Source organism: Tupaia chinensis, unplaced genomic scaffold, assembly GCF_000334495.1.
Source record: "Tupaia chinensis unplaced genomic scaffold, TupChi_1.0 Scaffold000622_1, whole genome shotgun sequence".
NCBI classification, from domain to species: domain Eukaryota; kingdom Metazoa; phylum Chordata; class Mammalia; order Scandentia; family Tupaiidae; genus Tupaia; species Tupaia belangeri.
Window position 1 is genome coordinate 6,341,365 of NW_006160142.1, and position 6,693 is coordinate 6,348,057.

A 6,693-nucleotide genomic window follows, 5' to 3' on the forward strand; every position below is an offset into this window, starting at 1 on the left:
AGGAAACTGAGGCTTAGAGAGATTAGGAAATCTGCCCAAGGCAAAAAGACTACGAAGTGGCAAAATAAGGATCATAATTCGGGAAGTCTGCCTCCAGAGTCTTATATCTGAACTGAAAGGGTTTCCCCATTGCATTATTCCATGACACTCTGTGTAGAATTATTAATGCCTTTCTGTACCAGTACGGTGCTCAGGTTTTACCTCTCTGTACGTACACTCAATTAAGTTGTTTTTGTGTTTTTTCTTTATTCTTGGCAAACACCTGAGCTTCCTTTAAAGGAGCTTCAAAAAATGCATGGATAAATGAAATTAAAGTACAAGTTTATTTTGGTGCCTAAAATTTTGAAATTCATGCATTTTTTTCATAATACTTTTTTCTCTGAACTTTTAAAAGACCCTTGTGTATGTAGAAGAGATGATCATAGAATGTACTAATGCAAATAAGGCTTTTCTTGGTACAGATTTTAAAGAAGGTACATTGATTATCCTATATGGTCCACTTAGGAAGAATATGTCATGAAACCAGATTCGTTGGTCAGGACCTAACAATTAGATGAAAGATACTGAAAGTACAACGTATGTTATTAGCTATATCACTAATTTTCACATCCTTTCTTTGAAATTAGAGATCTCAGGCAAATGTTTTAAAAGGGGCTATATTAAAAACAAACACGATATGGGACCAGCAGTTGCCATAATGGCTATGTAGCTAGACTCCCATGTAGTCGACCATGGTTCGAGTCCCAGACCCAGTGGCTTAAACTCACGCCGACCATGTATGCGTGCGTACCCAAGACCCCAAGAAGAGAATAGAGGAGAGGGGATTATGGCATGGCTATTCCTCCTGGGGGGGGGGGGATTTCTCGCTTTCCTTCTCCCTGTCTCTCTCTGACTTTCTGGGGAGCGAATGTGCCTCTAGCAAAAGACCTTTCCAAAAAACAAACAAACATGATAAATGAAATAGAATCAGGAACAGAAAGAAAGGATTATTACAAGGGCCAATGCCTAGATTAAGAAATATAGGCTGGTCCTGTAGTCTAGTGGTTAAGGAGCTGGATCCCACATCACTGACCATGGTTCAAATCCTGGTCCCAGTATCTTGAAAAACATGCCAGACAGGTATACATGAGTTCCCCAAATCCCAATAGGATGGAGAAATAGAGAAGGGATTGTGGCATGACCCTGCCCCATTCAAAGGTACTTTCTTGTTCTGTCTCTTTCTCTTTTTGTCACTCTCTTGTGAGTGCATGTGCCTTCTGGCAATTAAAAAAGAAATGTCTGTACAAGTTGGTCTTCAGGTAAACTATATTTTACATAATAGTCCTAGCTAGTTATATTTGAAAGACAAACTGACTAGGAGTGCTTCTAGGAGGGCTTTTTAGAATGGCTTCTTTTTTTTTTTTTTTTTTCCCAGTCTTTTTTAAACAAGTTCTGGCAAGCTTTACTAAAGAAAAATGTTGCATGATTTACTTTTCACCGGTCTGTTCGGGCATACTTCTAATGATATCGGAATCACCTGGATCAATGATAGCCAGTGTGCATACTCTGTCGTATTTTCCACATGCTGTGCCCAATTCATTACTTCCACGGTAGTGATGGGCACCAGTTTTGGCCAACCTGGCATAGTACTCTATTTCAGATTTCCTCAAGCTGGGCAGTGGTTGGTGAGAATGACCAACTTGGCTTTGCCTTGTCTGACCATCTTCAGAGTCTGCTTGTCCCCCAGGGCGTACTTCCCACTTTTCATAGCAAGTTGGAGCCGAGAGTTGATCGACTCCAGCTACTTTTTCGTCTTCTTTGCGGCCACCATCTTCCTGCCTAAGGTGTGGGACGGCTCCCAACCAAAAGCAGCCGCCAAGGTGGCAGGAAGCAAGAAAGAGCAGAATGGCTTCTTTAAAAACATAGATTAAAGAAGTTTTTTCTCACCCATCTGATCTGGCTCTTTTGTGTTGTCTTCATTGTACAGTACAGAGAATAGAGAGGACCTCCATCTTCAATTTAAAAGATCATGGACACTTTTAATTAATTTGATATTCTCTTAGACTACATTGCCTATGATTTCAATAGAACCTCTTTAAACTCTGTTGAAAATGTTTGAAAAGAGATAAAGAAAAAAAAATTGAAGTTCTTTTCTTCATAAATGACTGATAATGTCTATTCCCTTTAGCGCTAACATTTTATATCTCTTAACACGACTCACAAAGTTTACTTGAAATGTTTAATGTTCCTATAAAAACATTAACCATAAGACGTCTGGATGATAAATTAAAACCATGAACTTTAATTTAAAAATCAATCTTCCCTCTGTTAATAAGAAATCATTCCTGAAAATCTAAAAATAACTGTAAGAAAAATTTTTTTCCAGAGAACACATGCACTCATCAGAGAGCGAGAACAGGAAATGAGAGCATCTTCCAAGGAGCATGGCCACACCACAATCCCTTCTCCTCCACTTCTTCCTTTGGGGATTTTGGGCACACACATCCACATACCCAGCATCATTTTTTTTTTTTTTTTTGGGAGAGGTTTTTGCTATAGGGCGCGTGTGCTCGCCAGACAGACAGAGACAGAGAGACAGAAAGCAAGAAATTACCCTCCAGGGGGGATGGTCACGCCGCAATCCTTTCTCCTCCATTCTCCTCTCGGGATCTTGGGCACGCACGCACACGCACCCGGCGTGCGTTTTAAGCCACCGGGTCTGGGACGCGAACCACGGTCGACTATATGGGAGTCCAGAGACATAGCCATTACGCCAACTGCTGGTTCCCACCCAGCATCATTTTTCAAGCCGTCAGGTCTAGGACATGAACTGCATTGTCAGCCGTGTGAGAGCCAGCCACCTTAACCACCGTGCTACCTACCTGCTGGCCCCTGACAGGTTCTGAAACTTGCCATTTATCAAGGTGTTAATGAATAGGTTTTAATGACTCCTTATAAAAATATAATTTACCATCAACAGATTTTTTTTTAAGAGCAATGACTGGTTTTAAAATTTTGGGGGGGGACCAGCAGTTAGCATAATGGCTATGTCGCTGGACTCCCAAGTAGTCAACTGCGGTTCAAGTCCCAGACCTGGTGGCTTAAACTCACACAGGGCGCGTGTGTATGTGTGCCCAAGATCTCGAGAGGAGAATGGAGGAGAAGGGATTGTGGTGTGGCCATTCCCCTGGAAGGTGATTTCTCACTTTCTGTTTCTCTGTCTCTCTCTGTCTTTCTGGCGAGCGCATGCGCCCTATAGCAACAACAACAACAACAACAACAAAATTTAAAGTTTTATTTTAAGTTTTATTTATTTTTTCTTCCATTTATTTTTTTCTTTAAATGAGACAAAAAGAGTGAGATAAAGGGAGGCAGCACTCCCAAAAAGGTCCTCACATCATTATTACCACAACCTCAGGGATCTCCAGAGCACAGACATACATGCAACTGTATACTCAGAGAAATCTCTGCATGCAACCTCAGAACCTCCACATGTGGCTTAGCCTCCCGGTGATGTTTGACCTCTGGGGCACCATCCAGTCTCCAGACTTACTGTTTTAATAAAAATGGTACTAGCTCATTTCAAACATTTTTTTTTTTAAGAGAGTTTTTTGCCATAGGGTGCGTGTGCTTGCCAGAGACACACACAGAGGAAGAAAGTGAGAAATCACCCCCCAGGGGCAATCTCTTTTCTTCCATTTTCCTCTTGGGATTTTGGACATGCACGCACACGCACATGCACCCAGCGTGAGTTTCAAGCTGCCAGCTCTGGGACTCAAACTACATTCTGCCGTATGGGAGTCCAGTACTACAAATAGTTCACCACCTGCTGGCCCCATTTCAAACATTTTAAGTCGTCAAAATTATATCAAGAGGAAAACAAAAAAACTTTCTAAATCTCACTGCTTCAGAAATAACAGGGTAGTTTTTGTGAACTCTATTACAAGATCATGATACACAGACACAGATGGATGGGTTAGATAGATAACTGAATGAATAGCAATAATTTCAGAACACAATCATAATAACTTTTTAAAAAATAGAGTCTCAGGCTAGCCAGTGGCCTGATGGATCCCACATGAACTGGATCCCACATGATTCACCACACATTTTAAGTCCCAGGTGACTTGAAACACATGCTGGACACATGTGTGTGCATGGCCAAAATCCAAAAGGAGGAAGAGATGGAGGACAAAGGATTGTGGGGTGACCATATACGCTGAGGAATGCTTTCTCATTTTCCCTCTCTCTCTCTCTCTCTCTTGCAAGTGTACGCACCTTCTGACAAACTAAAAACAAAAACAAAAAAGCAGAAGTCTCATCTCAACTAATTTACTTGATTAAAAAAAAAAGAAAAAAACCACTTAGGTGAAACTGAAGACTGGAGAGTTGTTTCCCTATTAATTCAGTGCTCATTTCCCACCTTTTCTTTTTTGGGGGGATTATTATTATTATTTTCTTTTTTTGAGGGGGGAGTATTTCTTTCTTCCATGAGTGAGAGAGACTGACAGAGACAGCATCCCCAACAGGGTCCCAAATCCATAATCTGCTCCCAGCTTTCAGCCAGCCCCAGATCATGGGCATGCGTGTGCTTAGTGTACACAGCGGCAGTCTCCAGACTTGAACTGGGAATCATTCCGTGTGGAATTGCCTTGCAGAAGAGTTGCATTTTACCACCACTGTCTGGCCCCACCTTCCATCTTTTTACCATGACTTCTGTATTCTGATTTTTGTTGTTGTTGTTAATTTCTTGGGCAGTTGAATATTACCAGGTAGTTTTTTCAAAAAGGACTCAAGGGTCTTGCAGCAGAAATTTCTAGTGAATACTGTCATCACTTTTTTCTTTCCTTCTCAGTGAAATATTCTTAATTTTAAATGTATATACTGCCCTCACAAATATAATGTGCAATCCTAGCTTCCTTTGGAGCTAGAAGTTCTGGTTAACGGGATTTAAGCAAAAGCATTGTAGGAAACTTACAGAACATATCCTTACAGAGAGGGGATATGCCCATCTTCGGTTCTCCCTGTCACCTGGAATGCAAACGGAAGCTCTGTCTTCTTAGACAGTGAGGAAGAAGATCTGTGCTGGATATAATAGAACAAGATGGGAGAATTCTAAGTCTCTGACACTGTCCCAAGGCCTGAACTATCTGCCTCCAGGCTTTATGTGTAAGAGAGAAACTTCTACCTTCTTTAATGGCTGATTTGGAATCTTTAGTTATTTGCCATTGAATTTCATCATTAACTGTCAGGCTAGAAAATGCCTTAATGTTTCAGAATGCCTTCCTGTTGCCATTACACTTAACAATTTAACCATGTATAATTCTGATATTATACTTTCCTCTCTCTCAGAACTTACAGACACTACTCCATTTTTTTTTTTTCCTGGCACTGCAAGTTGCAGCGTCAAAAACTAAGGCAGCTCACTTTCAGTTCATGCTCAACCTCCACTTCTGTTTCTACCTAGATCCCTAAGAAAAATTCAAACAAAAAAAAGTAGAAAAATGTTTAGATTCAACAATTGCTAAAAATTCCCATATTTACTTTATATCTTACGGATGTGTGTGTGTGTGTGTGTGTGTGTGTGTAATATATGTATATACATATATACACATATATAAAAGATAACTTCAAAAAATTGGTGGGAAAATAGAATTAAAGTACCAGTTTACTTTGGTGTAAAAACGTTTTCTATCCATGCATAGTTTTTTCATAATGCACATTTTCTAGGAACTTTTTGATGACCTCTCACATCTCTATCTCTGTTTCAATCCACATTTCTTCCAAAATCATTCGAAGGTAAATTGCAGGCATAACATTGTACTCCTAAATACTTCTGGGTGTGTTTTCTAAGAATAAGATTTTCTTAAGAATTAAAACAGCAATATCCTGGGGCTGGCAGGTGGCGTGGTGGTGGTTAAGGATGCTGGATTCCCACATGCCGACCACGATTCAATTCCTGGACCTGGAGGCTTGCTCTCTCACTTTCCCACTTTCTCCTCTCTTGTCTCTGTCACCCTCTAGTCAAATTAAAAAAAATAAGTGAATGAATAAATAAAATAAAATAAAATAAAAATAATTCTTTAAAAAAAACAGCAATATCCTTCATTATTCATTCTATATTCAAATTTCCCATTGTTGCTTCTCCCCATATTCTCTTTCGTGGCCTTCAAAACAAACCAAACAAGGCAGTTAGGAGTCACACATTGTATTTGGTTGTTACATTTCTTTAATCTCTTAGTGAAGAATAATCCCCTACTTTTTTGCTTTGTATTTTTGCCTTATTAGGTTTACTCTTCGTGGCAGCCTGACCAGTCATGTTGTATACTGTCCTACCTTTCGACATCACCTGGTTGTCGGCTTGTCATTTCAATTTACTTGTTTATCTATCCCTCCCTTTTATTTCTGTAAACTGAAAGTTAAGTCTTAAAATTTTATTAGACTTCAGTTAGATATTATTTGGTAAAAATATTTTGGGGACATTACAGGACTCCCACATAGTCAACCGCAGTTCGAGTCCTGGACCCAGTGGTTTAAAACATACCAGCTGCATGTGCGTGCATGGCCAGAATCTCAAGAGGAGAATGGAGGAGAAGGGATTGCAGCATGACCATCCCCCCTGGGGAGTGATCTCTTGCTTTCTGTCTCTATGTCTCTGTCTCTCCAGTGAGTGAACGTGCCCAATAGCAAAAATCTCTTGAAAATTTTTTTTAA

At 40.1% G+C, this 6,693-nt stretch overlaps 1 pseudogene; it reads right to left on the reverse strand.

Annotated features, from left to right (window-relative positions):
- Positions 1 to 1,422: 1,422 nt before the first annotated feature.
- On the reverse strand, positions 1,423 to 1,825 carry LOC102498409 (60S ribosomal protein L30-like; annotated as a pseudogene).
- Positions 1,826 to 6,693: the final 4,868 nt, after the last annotated feature.